This window comes from Rutidosis leptorrhynchoides, chromosome 1 (assembly GCF_046630445.1).
Source record: "Rutidosis leptorrhynchoides isolate AG116_Rl617_1_P2 chromosome 1, CSIRO_AGI_Rlap_v1, whole genome shotgun sequence".
Lineage (NCBI taxonomy): Eukaryota > Viridiplantae > Streptophyta > Magnoliopsida > Asterales > Asteraceae > Rutidosis > Rutidosis leptorrhynchoides.
In genome coordinates this window covers 130,737,644-130,747,563 of record NC_092333.1, presented here as the reverse complement: position 1 = coordinate 130,747,563, position 9,920 = coordinate 130,737,644, and the positions used below count along the sequence as shown (strand labels likewise).

Sequence of the window (9,920 nt, the reverse complement as noted above, 5' to 3'; positions counted from 1 at the left end):
CAATAATTTCGGTGTTAAAACCTAGTTTTATCGTTCATAAATATGTATAAACATGATTTTTAGTTCATTTAATTGAAAATTTTGAAAAATTTTACTAGAATTGGGTAGTCAGTATATAAGACCAGGGCTGTTCTTTATTATCAGAGAGCACTAGATTCTAATACAACTACTGCTTTACTAGTATTTTTAATGGTAACCAAGTGTATAAAGTAAAAATTTTTAAAATCCGAAAGAATTTAACCCCTTCCCACACTTAAGATCTTGCAATGCCCTCATTTGCAAGAAATCAGTAACAATTTAAATTATTGAGGGTGATTTGTGTGAAAATGATTAAATTTTTACCAAAGTTTCCAAATATATTGGCGTTTGTTTGCTGAATGATAAATGGTGCACATCATTTGTTCATTCCATCTTGTTGTTATTTCACATATATTTTGCATCTTGTCGTCAAAATTAGTTGCTTTTGCTGAACTTAATGCCAGTCTTTGAAAATGCGTTGTTTTACCCTGTTGTGTACATAAGATAAACTGCAAACATATATACATATTTTTGAAGTTTGGTATATTACCCCACATTCAAAAATTATTAAAATCTAAGAATAAAAGTTAGATAATTATAAAAATGATTACAATATTAACAAAAGTATTAAACGTATCAATAATTACAAATTACAAAATAAAAAAAAAAATAAGTAAACTAAGGATGATATTGGTACCAATAGGGGTTCCAGGCATAACCATAGGTGCTATAGAATGCTTCGGCAGGGTCATACGTAGGATATGGTGGCTGCATCTCTATAGACCAAGGAGGGAAGATGGGTTTCGGTGTAGGAATATAGTTTCTACCTATATGTTGGCAATGAGCTATGATTTGGTTCTGATGAACTTGCCAATCTTCAAATGCTCTCTGTCTAGCATTTTCGTATTCCTGAGAAGCTATAAACCTTTGCATTTCTTGCATTTCATTCCCCCCTCCTACATTACCTTGCTGCTGGTTTCTCTCCACCTGTGGATGTCTACCATGGTATCGTACTGCGGCGTTATTTCGCCTCTTCAAAACTTTCGCACCATGGTATACATTTAAACCTATAGTATCGCGAGGTTCTGGTTCTGGTTCTGGTTCTTCTACTAATAAACCTATAGTATCAAGTGGATAATTGTCTTTTATTTAAATTACCTATGTAAAAAGGTAGTAGTTGTTTTAAGCTAAAGGTCCTAATTGCAAAAAAGTAAATAAAGTGGGAGGATGTCTGGAGTATGCAGATCAGGGAAATGTTGACCAAGATATTAGTTTGGGCTAGGAAAGGTAATTATGTTGATATTAAAGCTATGATTGGAATAGTGTAGATCTAGTTGGATGAGCCAATTGTCGGACCTACTTGTCTCTAGACTCTCAGAGTTCTCGTTGAGTAGTAAAAAGTATGTCACGTGGTTGTATATAATTGAAATGTAACTATACCTCAGAGGTTATCCTTAGTAAAGCACTAGGTTTATCAGTGAGTTGAGTTCTAATCCTAATCCATGTTATCAGTTTAGTTAACTGAATACCAACGTGCCGTGTTGATTGAACACTGATCACAAACGAAAGGAGTCCGTCGGGTTTAGTTGACAAAACCTTAAATGAAACTAACAACCATTTCATTATACTAATGAGATCAAACCAAATCAAACATTATACAACATTACAGTTGATATGCTGAAAGTAAAGTAGATAGAAACCTAACAGATGCCTAAACAGTTGATATGACTTAATCCTAGGGCAACAATAAAACAAGAACATGCGATATGTTTGGGTCATACAGTCATGGCACTAGCTAGATCTTAACAGCTCCTACGAGGTCTCTTTGGAATAGTCAATAGGCATACTAGGTCATTCATGTCTCTATTCCTAAGTTCCATGTCCTAAAAGCGCATTAGATGCCTCTCGGGAACTCCGGCCATACCGAGTTTATAGAATCTTCAGATATAGTATAATAAGGGGTCTTAATCCTATGAAGTAGCTAAGTTCATATAGGTGGACAAGTCCTGATCACAACCTAGGTTGGTCAATCCTTAAGATGCTAGCATACAAATCTATCAGACTCACAAGTTCAGCATAATAACAATAACCGTACTAATTTAACATAACTACGCTAACCCAAACTTCTATCATGGCAACATACAGATTAATTAATCTAACATGGTAATATCGGAACGCATTATTAAACATAAAAGGTAAGAATACATGTTTAATACAAAACACAAGCGTTTCGGATAAAAACCTGAAAAGGCTGAAGAAATTTGCCCGAGATCCAGGGACTCGCCGGGATATCCTCCGGAAAATAAAAGCTAAGCTAGCTACTACTAAAAACTAACTAAAACTTGAAAATATAAAATGAATTGTAAATTGAGTGTGTATTGAAATGGATGGAGGGAGCCCTTTAAATAGACTTGATTTTTGCCTGCAAACGACTGGTAGGCCGTTTGGCAAGCCGTTTGGCAGGCCGTTTGCAGGGGAAGTTTGCCAGGCCAGGCCGTTTGCTGAGGCCGTTTATCTTGGGCGTGTGGCAGGCCGTTTGCAAGCCAGGCAAGCCGTTTTGGCAGGCCGTTTGGCTTGCTTGGTCGGCTGATTTCACTGGATCGTAACTTGATTTCTTGTCTTTCACCGTTTTCATTCTAGATTCTTCGTTTTAGCTCCGTTTTACTTGATTCTTTTTGCATCGCCTTCGTAGTTACTTAATATAAAAAATCAACCGACAAAGCGATTATTTTTGCGATAAAGTTTGGAACTTTATGGATTTAGGGCCCAATATCGGGGTAAAAACGTGACTTTTTGGCCGATATCAATATCTAATAAAATTTATATGAATGGATTGTGTTTTAAAATACCTTTTCATTGATATAACTTTCAACAAATATTATATAACAAAATAAAAATATTTAAAGTCAAAATTTTAAAAATAAATACTCAAAAAGTCAAAACATGACAGTACATAGGAGTAATTGATCTATTGGATAATATTTATTTTATTTTATTTTTTCATGGGAAAAAATCGAATAATGAATCAAGGTTATATAGAGTTGATTTTACAATAATATAAATATATTAGTCCCTCTGCTTCAAATTAATTGTCTAACTTGTTATTTGTGTTTGTCTCAAAAAATTATCTTTTACCTTAAGTAACAATAAAAACCACTTAATTACAATTACACTTTTTTATAATTGAAAATGTAACATTTAACATTAAAAAAAATTTATTAATTACTTTTTGGAATAAATTTTGTACTTAAAATAACTCATTCAATTGATGGCATAATAGACAACTCAATATTTTTTTTTAAAAAAAAAATTCAATAAAAAGTTATTTCAGACAATAATTCTGATACGGAATGAGTATATTATAAAGATTCAGAAGGACAATAAATCAAGAAGATGACATTCGATAAAATTGAAATGACACAAAGAAGATTAGTGTGGCTTCTGCGAAGGATGACACACAAAAATCGAAAAATAAATTGTTATTTTAAAAAAGTAAAAGATACTACTTTTTTTAAATCAAATTCACGTATTTTTTATAAATTCATCACGTACTTTTTTAACAAGTTATATTATACAAAACCTACTAGTTCACATGTCCACATATATATAATGTACTAGTGAAATGACTCGTGAAATCACGAGTTTGTTTAAACGAAACAGTTTAATGATATGTTTTAGGTATTAAGTTAATGTAAATACTATAGTCAATTAGTTTAACGAACCGTGGAAATCAAGAATTCGACTAAAAAACTTGTCTTTTTTTTTTACAAACATATTGATATGATTAATTTTTTTAGAATAAATGAACTACATTTATTCTCCCACTACCTTTTTTTCAGTTTTCATCACAATTACTATTTTCGTTTTATAATAGTCTACATTACAACTTTTTTATTTAGATATGTATTTCACATACATATGTAATGTAATTAATCCCGTAAAGTTTGCTTTAAAAATGAATATTTATAAATTTAATAATAAAAATTAGTAATAACAAATGCTTCTTGAAAATTTTTCAAAAATTAAAAACAATTATTATATAAAGGTTGTACAATATGCTTCAATGTTTGTTCATGTGTTCATGGGGGTGTTCTGTAAAAGATTGTAAAATATGTTTTAAAGTTTTTATATATGGTCATGAGAGTGTTTTATTATAAGGTTGTACATAATGCTTCAAATATTGTACATATGGTTATGGGAGTGTTTACCATAAAGTTGTACATAATGCTTCAAATATTTTACATATGGTCATTGGGTGTTTTATTATAAGGTTGTACATAATGATTTATATATTATACAATTAACATGTTAATAATATTTTTACTAAATACAATTAATTATTTTGATGACATCATCATGAGGGGCTTAGATTTTTTCTATTTATTTTTAAATTTTTTTAAGATTGAATAATCCTTTTTTATGACATCCTTATTTTAGAAATTTATATGATACCGTAAATGAATGAGTGACAAAATATCACCACTCAATTTTTTTTTTAAAGGCAAGTAGTTTTATTAATATATGAAAAAAACACGAAACTAGCAAGAAGCTAGAAGCAAAACACGGGATCACCAACCGACGACACACCCACTAAAGATTCGCACAATTAGATACTCGAAACAATATGAAACACAATAGCACGAGGACACAAATTAACGCACACCACGACTAGACTAGAATCTATGTTTTCGACTTCGAGGACGCGCAGGAAGAGCAACATGAGCAACAAGAATCTTCATCATCGTCCTCATTCGAATCTTTCATCACATTCTCGATAAAAAATTGTTCATGCCATTGAAAGTTTTCCCGACGTCGACTACGTTTCATATTTCTCCTTCCCCACACGTGTTTAATGAAGTGACTTTTAATCAAAGGATGAACTTTTCTCTCCTTAACACGAAAACGAGCTACCGCTGTAGAAGGTGGATAAACGATAACATCATTCGAGTCGACACAATTCCCGTTATTTAAGCTAGGCTCACCCAAATCACATTCACCTACCTCTGGAACAGGGCCTAGCCCATTTGAATAATCAAAACCCAAATTAGACTCATTAGAATGATCTGGCCCATTAAATATGTGATCAGGCCCAGAGTTATTTTGAAATTGCATTGGGAGGTCCAATTTAACCTTTATATCACGCATGCCCTTGAGTCCTGCGTCATTATTGGGAAACTCAACAGCTGCCCTCGGACTACGAGCAACACCTGACATCGGTTTTTCAACTTCCATTAATTTCGGTGATGAAATTGAAGCCGGACTACCATCGGACGAAGTCTGGATAAATTCCCCATCTTCAAGCTCATCAACATCTGTTGGGTCTCTGTTATTCGACCCGTCACCATCATCTTTGTGATGACCCGGGAATTTCCGACTAAATTTAAACTTAATCTTTATATTGTTTCGACATGACAAGCAAAGTATATTTAATCATAACTCAAAAACTTTTGAACTGTTTAAATGGATACATTTGACCTTTGACTGTTCCGACGATTCACGAACAATTAATTGTAAATAAAAATATATATATATATATATATATATATATATATATATATATATATATATATATATATATATATATATATATATATATATATATATATATATATATATAAACAAATAAGTGTAAGTATATATAGTAATTTGAAATTATAAAATATAACTTAAACATTAAAATGAAATATGTAAAAATAAGATATAAAATAATTATGTGTATTTTAAAATAAATCATATATAAACATATATGATTTCTATAGATAATTATTATTATATGTATATTGTAAAATATATAAAATTTTTAAATAATAAATATTCAATAAAAATTATTATATGATTATTAAATATTACATAATTAATATATGATACAAGTTAAAACATGATTGTTATGTTAATATTATTACTCTCATAAATATTATTAATATCATTATTATTAATTTGATACAATTGATTTGTTATATTATTATTATTGTGAATATCATTAAAACTAGTAGTAAAATTATAATTGTAATTATTAATATTAGTATTATTAAATATTGTTATTATTATCATTAAGAACTATTATTATTATTATAAATTATTATTAGTATTAAAATTTTATACATTTTATTATTATTATTTTTTATGAATCTTATAAATATTATAAATATAATTACTATTAGTATTATTATAAATGATAAATGGAATTAGTATTAATATTTATTAACTATAAATTAAACATACACATATACAATATTCGGTTAGATATATATATATATATATATATATATATATATATATATATATATATATATATATATATATATATATACATGTATACTGATACCTAAGTATATATATATATATGCTGTATACATATAAAATACAAATTTAGCTATGTAAACAAGATATACAAATATAGATATATATATGAATACGTATACATACATAAAATAAAAAAATTATATTACAAAATTACATATACATATATCTTAGTATTCTATTAAATTTGCCTAAGTAAGTGGAATAGCAGTAGACCTCTAATCACAGACAACTTCCAAAAATTTGTTAGCTATCAAGGTCAAGCTTTATGAATTTTCTTCTTCCTAATTTGTCTATATTCTGGCTCCTTTATTCTATCGACTACTTTTATACTTAAACAACGATTGGGTAGTGATAATGAAAAACTCATTCAACCATACATCCTCAATATCTATTACAACTAGTATTAAGTTTATTTTGGATCAAATTAATCAAATTTTTTTATATACAGCTCGCTACCTCTGCCTCCTCAACTTTTTGCCAAAAATTTGATTTTTAATCAAATTACACAATGTAAAAATGCAGTTGTGTTTGGAATCCCTTACTTAAACTACCTGCAAAATTTCAAATTCCAATTCCTAATATCAAGTTCCAATTTCGAAGTCAAAGTCTTGGTTTTTAAAAGTCAACTTATGTTCATCAATCGAATTCGTGTTACCAGTTTCGATTCAAGTTAAATTTATGATTTAGAATGTTTCCACGAATGTTTTCTAAACTATTTCATGTTATGATCATAGTCTAATACGCGATCAAAATCAAAATCAATTTTTTTTTTCAAAAGTAAACAGCGACTGCAGGTGGTCGTGTTCTTTATTTTTTTTAATTAGTTAAATTAAAACACAAATATAAATCGTTTTCTGTTTCTATTTCAAGTTTAAAACAAATAAAATAATGAAATGGTTAGTGTTATGGTCGACTGAATTTTTGAGAATGAAGAAGAAAGAGGGAAACACAGAATATACGGGTTACATATATCAAATTGGGTATTAAAAACATAAAACTAGAACTAGAGGAGTGGCAGGGTGTTGGTGCGGGTGAGCGAGAGGTCACGGGTTCGAGTATCGTCCGGGATAATTCTTTTTAGAAAAGATTTTAAATGGGTATACACTTTTAATTTAATTTCTAATAATAATAATAATATTATTATTATTATTATTATTATTATTATTATTATTATTATTATCATTATTGATATTCTTGTTATTATTGTTGTTGTTATTATTATTGATATTATTAGTATTACTAGTATTATAATTATTAATAAAAATATAATTAGTATTTCAAACATAGTTATAAGTATATAACGATAATTATTATTAACATAATTAATGTATTCATTATTATAAATTTTGGTATTTAAGCATTAGTTATCATTTTTACCATTATGATTACTATTATAATTAGGAGTATTGTTGTTGTTGTTGTTGTTATTATTATTATTATTATTATTATTATTATTATTATTATTATTATTATTATTATTATTATTATTATTATTTATATTATTATTATTATATTTATTAACAACTAATATATGTATTATCATTAGTATTATGTAAACATAAATGTTATGATTAATATTATTATGATTAAGAAAAGGATGCAACTTATTATTATTTTCACTAATATTAGTATTAGTATCATTTTTATAATTATTAGTATTATTATCATTAACATAAAAATCGTTATTAACAATATCATCATTATTATTATTATTATTATTATCATTATTAATAAAGTTATTATTATTATTATTATTATTATTAGTAAATCATTATGATCGAAACTATCAGTTTTATCAAATAAATATTTTCTATAAAATTTTACTTATTACATATACTATAATTATTTTAATACAAAATATACAGATATAACATAAGATATAACATATATAAATAAGATATATATTTAAATAGAATTCAGTATAAATTCTATATAACTACTAACATATAATTATTATATGTTAATAAATAAAATTATGTGATTTTACGATTATATGTATTAATATATATACGCATGATATAGGTTCGTGAATCCGAGGTCATCCCTGCATTGGTCAGTTGTTCAATGTCATCATATGTATTTTTACTACAAAATACAGTATTGTGAGTTTCATTTGCCTTTTTACCCTTTATATTTTTGGGCTGAGAATACATGCGCAACATTTATAAATGTTTTACAAAATAGACACAAGTACGTGAAACTACATTCTATGGTTGAATTATCGAAATCAAATATGCCCCTTTTTATTAAGTCTGGTAATCTAAGAATTAGGGAACAGACACCCTAATTGACGTGAATCCTAAAGATAGATCTATTGGGCCTAACAAACCCCATCCAAAGTACCGGATGCTTTAGTACTTCGAATTTTATATCATATCCGAAGGGAGTCCCGGAATGATGGGGATATTCTTATATATGCATCTTGTTAATGTCGGTTACCAGGTGTTCACCATATGAATGATTTTTATCTCTATGTATGGGATGTGTATTGAAATATGAAATCTTGTGGTCTATTAAAATATTGAAATGATTGTTATGATAAACTAATGAACTCACCAACCTTTTGGTTGACACTTTAAAGCATGTTTATTCTCAGGTACGAAAGAAATCTTCTGCTGTGCATTTGCTCATTTTAGAAATATTACTTGAAGTCATTCATGGCATGTTTCAAAAGACGTTGCATTCGCTTCGTTGAGTTCATCAAGATTATTATTAAGTCAATTATAGTTGAACATATTATGAAATGGTATGCCTACCATCAACTTTCGATGTAATGAAAGATTGTCTTTTCAAAAACGAATGCAATGTTTGTAAAATGTATCATATAGAGGTCAAGTACCTCGCGATGTAATCAACTATTGTGAATCGTTTGTAATCGATATGGACTACGTCCGGATGGATTAGGATGGGTCGCTTCAGTTGGTATCAGAGCGGAGGTCTTAGTGAACCAGGTCTGCATTAATATGACTAACTGATAAGTCATTAGGAGGCGTTAGTGAGTCTGGACTTCGATCGTGTCTGCATGTTAAAAGTTTTGCTTACCATTTCTAGTCGGAAATCATCTGATTATCATTCTTAGTCTAGACACATCTTACTGCATTGATTGCATGAATAGTATATAGACAAAATTTATATCTTAGTATATCTACTAATCCATATCTTAGCGTATCTGTCACCGTAGACTTTATTTGACACGTTTCCTTAATTTTCCCCGTAATCTATGGGATCTTCTGTACTATATTAGATATTCTATATAATTAGAATATTATTCGATAACCGAAAATCATTTCATATCAAAAATCCTCTAACTGATCATAAGAGATGGATCCTACACCTAGCTTGGATTCCATTAGTTCCGGAAGCAATTTCGAGATGCGTATTGAAGTAGATTCCGAAGTCAATGAACCCGAAGTGTCTCCACCGTTTAGCTATTTTTCTTTCTGGAGGAGATGGGGGTGGGTCCGAGACTTACTCACTCGATGGAGAAATGAAGAAGGCAAGCCCTACCGCGAACCAAACTTACCTCCTAACATCGGAGAAAACGATATACTCACCGGTGAACCTATGCGCAACACTGTATTCACCCTTCTTGCTAAAGT

At 28.9% G+C, this 9,920-nt stretch overlaps 1 non-coding gene across 1 annotated transcript; it reads left to right on the top strand.

Annotated features, from left to right (window-relative positions):
• The first annotated feature begins 3,402 nt into the window (after nt 1–3,402).
• Nucleotides 3,403–3,504, top strand: LOC139887497 (U6 spliceosomal RNA). The gene has a single exon (XR_011773319.1). It is a non-coding gene; the product is annotated as a U6 spliceosomal RNA (small nuclear RNA).
• The last annotated feature ends 6,416 nt before the right edge of the window (nt 3,505–9,920 follow it).